Source organism: Camelina sativa, chromosome 11 (assembly GCF_030686135.1).
Source record: "Camelina sativa cultivar CO46 ecotype springtype chromosome 11, ASM3068613v1".
Classification (NCBI taxonomy): domain Eukaryota; kingdom Viridiplantae; phylum Streptophyta; class Magnoliopsida; order Brassicales; family Brassicaceae; genus Camelina; species Camelina sativa.
Window position 1 is genome coordinate 35244624 of NC_141890.1, and position 9391 is coordinate 35254014.

Sequence of the window (9391 nt, forward strand, 5' to 3'; positions counted from 1 at the left end):
ATGCTTCTTTACTAATGGACCTCCAGATTTTTATAATTCTGACATTTTGGACAAGGACAAGATATAGTACCTGTTTCTCGCGTTATGCTCTGGTTTGACGCAAATAACATGAATTGTCTAAGACCTTCCTTGAACTATTCTGTAAGTTTGTCCGTCTCTTCACTATATCTAGGTTTATCCATCCATGAACGAAAATAACCATAAGGATCTGAAGAAGACATTATTGTTGATATTGTTGGTATTGTGTATATTTTCGTTTACCAAACAAGTGAATCATAACTTGAATATATATACACAAAATTTCCAAGAGATTTCCAACGGATTTCCGAGGGTTTTTAAAAATTTAACGGTCACATTCAACGGATATATTCACAACGGCTATATCGCAACGGATATAATCTTAACGGATATAATCACAACGGATAAAATCGCAAAGTTCTCAGTAATCCGTTGGAAATCTGTTAGAAGATACTGACGGTCTTCTTTCCCTCTGAAAGCTGTCGGAAGTTTTGAAATATTTCCGACAATTTTCCGACGACCTGGTTTTCGTCAGAAATTTCCAAGATATTACCGACGGAATAACAAATTTCCGAGGGTTTTCTGAGAATCGTCGTTTCCTTAGAATTTCCACAGAAATATGTTGGAAACCTCTTGGAAAGCTGTCGGAAATTTCCTACGGATTTTTTTCGTCAGAAAATCCGTCCGAATTCGCCATGTTTTCTTGTAGTGAATGTTGGAGTGATACTGATTTATCCGAGAGTCATTGATGTTTGTATCAAATGTAACCTACAATACAATTATTCTCAACATTTTAATTAGTTTTCATTTGTATAATTCTATTATTTTTCTTGTCAAACACTTTTAATTCCATATACAAATTTCTTTTTTCAAATATATAGAAATACTTACTAAAATTACCATAATCACTACAAAAAAAAACACGCCAGAGAACGTCAGTTTATGTAAGTCACTTACTGAACCGACTTGAAAATTTTACCTGGAAGGAACTTGCCGACTAAAACATTGGCTTTCAATTTTTGTTTAATTTTCCAGAATTTTAAAATTTTGTACATGAGTGTCATTGGGCCTATTACACAAAAGTCCAGTCTAAATATGTTCCCTATGTTTATTTGGTTTAATTTCTTATGGTTAGTGACCTTTACGAACTTATTCATAACTAACGTTTTTTTTTTTTTTTTTGACAAATAACTGAGAAATATTAACGTCACACAATATTAGGTCGCTTTCTAAACCGATGGTTTTAATCTTACATTACTTATACCGACGTTTTTTTTTTTTTTTTTTTTTTTTTCTCGCAAATCAAACTTTCATTAAATTCAAAACAAAGAAAATTACAAAAGACCGTTATACAGAATTATTGTAACACAATTATTACATACGCAAATGTATACGCCATACACTGAGAAAAATACAATAGAAGGGAGATTGACGATGCTTTCCGAAGAGTAGTCTTACTCGCTAACCGTTCATAAGATCGGTTATTGTCCAACTTCATATTTGATTTTCCTCTGTTACGGTTTGCTTACAACATCTTGTGGCTGAACTTTCTTTTTGCGAATCATAACTGTAAACCCAATGTGTCCAAAAATAATTCTGAAATATCGACATAATGATACCAATGCTTCTGTACGAAAGTCTTTTTGAGAAATCTCGACCTTGTAATATTCTTCACTTTGTTTGATCTCACACTTCGCCAAACACCATTATCAACAACATCCAAAAAGCAATGAATCTGAATAGTCATAGTCATAAGTTTTTGACTCTGCAAATGTAAAATCATTGCCACGATAACAAACCAAGTCGTCTCCATCCCTTGTACAAACTCGATCAACATCGTGACATGAACATCATCAAACACATCACACATTTCTTGTGACCCTATTATGACAATAAAAATCCATCTAAGCTTCGTGAAATCATTCTTCAACCTCCAAATTCGACCATTACCAATACTGTATTGTCGCCTACATGTGAGCAAACTCTCATTCAATTTCATTACGCCAATACAAGAATAGCCAAATTGATGCAGTCCTAAATCCATCACCCAAACTGTGGAATCACCAACATTCTTTCCCGGATCCCAAATCCTAATCTTATCTCTGTTTCTCATGTAGTAAAGAAACAAATAAGTTTGAAACAAAGATATGTGGGAGACGAGAAGACAACCATCAATCGGAGATGGAAAGAAACTGACACAATTACTCTTGGGCTGAGGCTTGAGTAAGGTCAGAGATACACTTTTCAACAAGAAGAGAATGAAAACGCGTGTTTGGGTAGAACTCCAACCGCGACAATAACGAACCGACACAACCCTTTTCCGCCTCAAAAGCAAGCCTCTCGATGAACTTTGGGTGTGATTAAACACCATACAAGTCGAGAATGGTGTCAGTAAAGGTGATGTACTCAGATCTGACCACACCATCTTTCCAAAGGAGCAAAAGATAGAGATTTGGAGAAAACGGATTTGCCGAAATAATAATCTAAAACTATATAAAAAGATAAATTGGAAGACTGAAAAAAAGAAAAAAGGGGCCGACCGACGCCGGAGAAGCCAGCGCCGGCCGGAAACTATGATCGGAAACGGTTTTTGTAGAAAGGCGTCGCTTTGAGAGAGAGAGTCGATTGGTTTACGATCTTACTTGAACATGATCTAAATTATACCGACGTTTAATAAGATATAAAACGACGTAACTAACCGTATTTTTTTGTAATGAATTAAAATTTTCAATTTTTCAAATAATAATAAATGATTTCTATATAAAGATTTAATTTATACTAAATCCATTGTGTTTTTCAAATGGTAATATTATAAACATATATTAAATGCAATTTAATACTAGATTGAAACCAGAAATATAAAGTTTAAGCATACCTACTAATTTATTTGCATATTAATATAAATCATTAAAGTAACTGAATTTTAATTATTATGTTTATTTATATATAGACTAACTTTTTTGTTATTAATGTCCAAAATTTTCATCGGGACCGACAAAACAACTTCATTGAAAAATAATAGGTAATTCGTTAGAAAATAATTATGAAGATTGGTTAATTTCGACGCATTTTCGGCTATAGAGAGTGGATCACGATGTACAAACTTTTTGATAAAGAGACTGGAGATATTTGAAACACATACGTAGTTCACACATGCGTTTGGCAACTAACCTAGAGGTATTATGTTTTTCCCTTGTGTCAAATGATAATGAAAGCTTTCTAGCGAAGGATATATCATCTGTATTGGACAAGATTTATATCAGGATATTATAGATGGTTCTCACATGAGGAAGATTTTAAATCAAGAGTTCAAGACCGAGTAGTAGTCATCAGTCATGGTAGAATTGAACAGAGAAGACATAGAAATGACGGTATTGGAGAATATACACTATTACCAATCTCGCTCCGTTAACTCTCCAATCCTTTCGGTGAAAAGCAAGTTCTAGACGTCCAAAGTTTCCCACACAATTTCAGCACGATCAGATCTCAGATGCAACCGCAATCGATCCCAAAACACCCGCTGGTCTCAATCCGCGATTGAGAAGAAACGCCTCACGAAACTGCCTATATCTCCTTTCGAAACGATTTGAGCAGTCGGATCCTTCTTCTCCCAAACCCTGACGATTCTGTTCCTTCTCTTTCTCTCTAAGACAAAGCTTTGTTGATCTCTTTCTCCTTCTCCTTCACACCAAATGAACCAAAGCTCTCTCTCTCTTTTTCTGATGACAATGTCGACAAAAGCACAAAAGGAGAAAGGCGTGACTTTTAGAGGGAGATTAGGGGTTTTTGGTTTAATTAGATTAAACCAGGATTTAATTAAACCATAAATTAACCGAAATTAATTAAAATCTACTCCTTTGATTTATTGAACACAAACCAAAATATAATTTCGGAACACGGATGTTACAATTTTCCTCCACGAACAAGGATTCATCCTCGAATCCCGCAACACTGTCCATCCACCAAGGACCTCCGTGCAACTGTCACCACAGTCCGTAAATCCACCGACTCGACTGAACAACGTCAGCTAAGGTTTCTCCATGCAACTGTCCCAACTGTCCGCACACCCCCGTGACCAACGGTCCACAAAAACCTGACCCCACTGGTCAGCACAACCCAAAACACGAGATCACTCCCGACCTCTGAGGTCTACATCCAGTCACTATGCTCATAACCACGTTCTAGACATTGTTTGCTCTCTCACTCATACATTCTCAGATCGCAACCCTCGAACTGCACCGCCTGCATTCTCAGACCGTCGTTCTCGAGCCATACCGTCTCACTCTCGGGTCGACATCCTCAAGATCTCAGTACCAAAGGAACTACTCATCCCCTCCGGGGAACTAATCATCCCCTAGGAGAACTAATCATCTCCTCTGCCGCTCTCAGGGTCGCAACCCGTTAAGCCCGCGGTGAAACAGGGGAACTAATCATCCCCTCAGGAGAATTAATCATCTCCCTAGGAAAACTAATCATCTCCTCCGGATAACTAATCATCTCCCCAGGAGAACTAATCATCTCCTCATGAGCAAACAAGTCCTACCGTCTATAAGCATCTCCCGACCGGAACTACCTCCCATGGTTCGCGTAAAACATCGCAATTGTCTTACCAACCACAATATTCCCTCACCGGAATATCACCACCACCATGACCACTCTTCAGGCCAACTCTAAAACATCTCAACCATTCGGGTGTCCTCACACGCCCTTTCCAAAAATAGATAAGTTCTAACTATTCATAGAACTTCCTGTTTATTTGTAACCGCAGTTTCCATAAATAGGCAAGCTTTAACTATTCATAAAACTTCCCATTTTTAGAACCCGCATAACTCGTAGCACCATGACATCACCAATCAAAATTCATGAGAAATGATTATTTCATCTGTGACCACTCTTCAGGTCAACCTCTAAACATTCCCACCACTCCAGGCATTTCACATCCCTTTTCCAAAAATAGACAAGTTCTAACTATTCATAGAACTTTCCATTTTCAGAAACTTTACCTTTCTGGAACTTTCCATTTATAGAAACTTTCCTTTCCTGGAACTCTCTATTTATGGAAACTTTCTTTTTCTAGAAACGCATAAACATTCAACCATTATGCATCAAAATTTCCGTAAGAACTAATCATCTTATTAAATTCTCAAAAGCAACCAACATTTACAATTCCAAAACGCAAAAACTTAACAAAACCAACAAAACAGAAAGAAATCTAAACTCCGGGATTGGTGCCCGACCCTTCCTTCGGCTGCACCCCTCCCACTATAAACTGCTGAAATCTCGGACACTGAGGCCTGATATGTCCCACCTCCTTGCAGTAAAAGCACACACGAATGTTCCCTTGTGTCTCGCTCCTCTTGGGACAGCTTGCCAACCTGTGATCCGTGCTCCCACACCCATAACATCCCTTACCACCTTGGTTTGTCACCGACGTGTCCTCCCGTTTCCTCTAATACCTTTGCTCCGACTTGTTACCCTTGCTCGGAATGCTATGCTCCAATATCTCCTCTGTCTGAACTGCTGGACTGACCACCACTACCTATGACCTCAAGTCATCCTCTATCTCAGCTGCAGTCTCCACTAGCTCTGCCCTTGTAGCATAACTCCTCCCTCTACAGTGGACGCTCAAGTCCTCACGAAGCGCCCTCATGAATCTCCTAATCTGAGCAACCTCAGACTGCATCGCCCGACCACCATACATCAGAAGTCGACTGAACTCCAAGTCCAGCTCCTGCACCGTCCGAGTCCCCTGAGATAACTGTAGGAACTGCATCTCCAAACGGTCTAGTGCCTCTCTAGGAAAATACATGCGGTTGAACTCCTCGATGAAGTCAGCCCAAGACATCTCCCTCTGCACTCTCCTAGCAGCCACTGATCTCCACCACAACTGAGCATCACCAATCAGGTTATGGACCCCTATGTCCACCCAAAACTCCTCAGGACATCGGAGAGACTGGAAGTTAAGTTCCACTCTCGTCCTCCACGCATCTCCAACAGTAGGGTCAGTACCACTAATAACTCTCCAATTTACCTGTTTTAGACACCCTTTTTTCATCCATGTTTTGCATTATATATATCCTAACCTTAGCATTTTTAGGGCTTTAACCGTAGGAATTTGCATTTAGGCTACTTAGGATGCTGCATTGTTGCATTTGTGCATTTTGGATAAAAACAGGTACTTTAGAGCCTAAAAAGAGCAAAAAGAAGGGTTGACAAGTTGCAGCTATCACAAGGATAGATCTGGTTACATTTATAGGGTTTACACAAAAGGATCTGAAGCATCAAGAAGGAAAAAGGAGGCACCCGACCATACCACTCGATCATTGCCACATAGCACTTGGTCGAGTTCATGACGAGACCTTCAAATATCAACTCCAATGAAGATTTTACGTTGCGATTCTGCTTCTGAGTTCTTTCCAGTGGTGGTGATTTCAGGCCAATCAGATGTGCGGTTCAAGAGTTATTCCTGTTTTAGTGAGCGTATATACATCCAAATCGAAGAATGGAACCACCCGATCGCCTATCCGATCATGCACTCGAAGTGGAGCTCGAGTTCCACCTCGTGTAGCATAGTCGGATACCTGCTGACGTGGCTAGGTCAATCTGTTTCCTTATAAATACCCCCTCTTAACCCTATTTTTGACAGACAAGAGGCGAGAGCCGTTTCTATACTTTCTTAGCATTTGTTTTCCAGTTTTTGTTATTCTTTCAACTTGAATTCTGTTTACATTTTGCTATTGCTTTTTTTAATAAAACATTTATCTCCTTTTCATCTTTATGATTATGCAATTTTTATTTATATATGGGTTTATGTTCTTTGCCATGAGATCTGAATAGTGAATCAAAGTTTCTAGGGATGGGATAAGCTAGTATGTATTCTTAATCGGTTAGGATGTTTTACCTTGATTTTTTTATGAAAATTCCCTTCTGGGTTTGTGTTCTTAGTGCTAGTTTCAGACCGAGAGGTTGAGATTAGATTCTAGGCATTTCCGACCGAGAGGTGTTCGATGAAATGCATGAATTAGATAATGCTAGAGATTTACTCACTTAGCCTAAGAGATTAGATGTGTAAGGAGTTTATTGACAATAATGAATCGGATTTTAATGTCTGCTTAGTCATGTTTCTCCAACGGGAGTTGGGTAGGGAAGTGAATAAGGTTGATTGTTTCTATCACGATAGTGTTTTAGCAAGGTTTAAGGATTCATAGTCTAGAAAATAGATTGTTTGAGGCCTGTAAAACATTCTAGGTTGATTAGGAATACTTATGAACCGATTACCCCATCCTTAGGAGCTTTCGCATCTTGATTGTTTACTGTTTTTATATCAACCCAACCATCAACCCGATCAGGTACTCAATCACCTGCATCGTGTGGTACTTCGAGTTGTTCTTGACTTTTGTTCTTTTTGTTTTGTTATTTATGTTCACCTTTGGTTGTTAGACAAAACCCCTATTATTGCTTGGCTTGACTTGCATTGTTCTGATCATATCTTATCTGCTAGCATAACAACCATTTGGATTGATAACCCTTTGTACTACAACTGCATAGGGAATTGATACCTTGGGTGAAAATCCTGTTATCAATTTGGCGTCGTTGCCATTTGGTTGTTTCTTGTTACATTTAGGATTTTAGCACTTGCTAGATCAAGTTCTTTATATTATATCTCGGTACTGAGTGTTTGCTTGTCTGTTTTGGACCTCAGGTTAACCGACGCGACCCCCTACCCGATCCACCACCCCGACCCTTACCCGATCCACCACCCGAACCCTTAACCGATCCACCACCCAAACCCTTACCCGATCCACCACCTGAATCCCTACCCGAACCTGTCTACTCGAGCACGTGCTCGTGTGACCATTTGGATTCTTGATCGGGTACTTGTACACCAACCGTTTGCCAAAAGAACTGAGATATCCAGGGACAATATCAGAGTAGAACAAGAAGAAGTGGGAATGGAAAACCCACATGATGAAAGTGAACCTCAAAGGAGAAGGAAGATTGGTGATAGTGATGCTCCCACTATTCATACCCAGAGGTATGGGATAGTGCCTCCTGCTGTCAACAACACAACCTTCACAAGCAAGAGTATTCTGATCTCAATGGTTCAGAGCAACAGATTTCATGGACTGCCTACTGAAGACCCCCTTGCACATCTTGATGAGTTTGACAGGATTTGTAGTCTTACCAATATAAATGAAGTTAGTGAGGATGCCTTGAAGCTGAGATTGTTTCCATTTTCTCTAGGAGATAAAGCCCATCAGTGGGAGAAGACTTTACCTTCCGGAAAAATCACCTCTTGGATTGATTGTAAGAAGGTCTTCCTTGCAAAGTTCTTCTCTAGTTCAAGGACTGCACGTTTGAGGAACAAAATTTCAGGATTTCTCCAACAGAATGGCGAGTCTTTCACTGAAGCATGGGAGCGCTTCAAATGCTACCATAGACAATGCCCACATCATGGATTCAACAATGCATCTTTGTTGAGTACTTTGTATAGAGGTGTTATTCCCAGTATCAAAATACTTCTAGACACAGCCTCCAACGGAAGTTTCATGAATAGAGATGTCGATGAAGGTTGGGGATTAATAGAGAATCTTGCTCACTGCAATAGAAATTACAGTGAGGAATATGATTCCAGCTTAAGGAATGGTGTTGATTCTGAGGAAAGGCATAGAAAAGAACTAAAAGCCTTAAATGAGAAGCTGGATAAACTACTTCTAACCAAACAGAAGCAAGTACATGTTGTTTGTGAAGATGAGCAGTTTATGGTCCCAAACTATCCTCCACAACAACCCAAGCAGGCTCCTGCTCAAGATCAGGAGATGAAGAGTATGCTTCAGCAAATCCTACAAGTTCAAGCTAATAGAGCTATGGAAACAAGTAAAAAGCTCACAGAGATAAATAACAAGATAGAAGCACATATGGTGCCCTTAATATCAAGATTGAATCTTTAACCTGCAGAATGTTTCACCTAGAGAGCAAGAGTGCATCTCCTTCTTCAGGACTATTCAATGAGACTGCAATTAACAATCTCAAAGAGTTTGCCACTGCCCAAGCTATATCTCTCAAAGAACTACCTAAAAAACTTACCGTGGACAGTGACAACCAAGATGGGGAGGATTTTCTCCAACCAGAAGTGCAGAATGAGAAGAGAACTGAGCTTGAGACACCACTCGACCATACACATGGTCGAGCACATAGTCGAGTGCTTGATCGAGTCATTTCTCAAGATCCTGAAAATCCAGTTTGGTTCATTCCTCCTCCCTATCAGCCACCTTTGCCATTTCCAAGCCGGTTTAAAGAGCAAATGTTGAAAAAGAACAAGGCTTATATTGATAAGCCAGCAATGATGGTCTTGAGTCATGAACATTTGTTA

General features: G+C 39.4%; 1 non-coding gene across 1 annotated transcript; it reads right to left on the reverse strand.

Moving 5' to 3' along the window:
* Positions 1-8372: 8372 nt before the first annotated feature.
* On the reverse strand, positions 8373-8479 carry LOC147934841 (small nucleolar RNA R71). Its single transcript, XR_015573415.1, has one exon. It is a non-coding gene; the product is annotated as a small nucleolar RNA R71 (small nucleolar RNA).
* Positions 8480-9391: the final 912 nt, after the last annotated feature.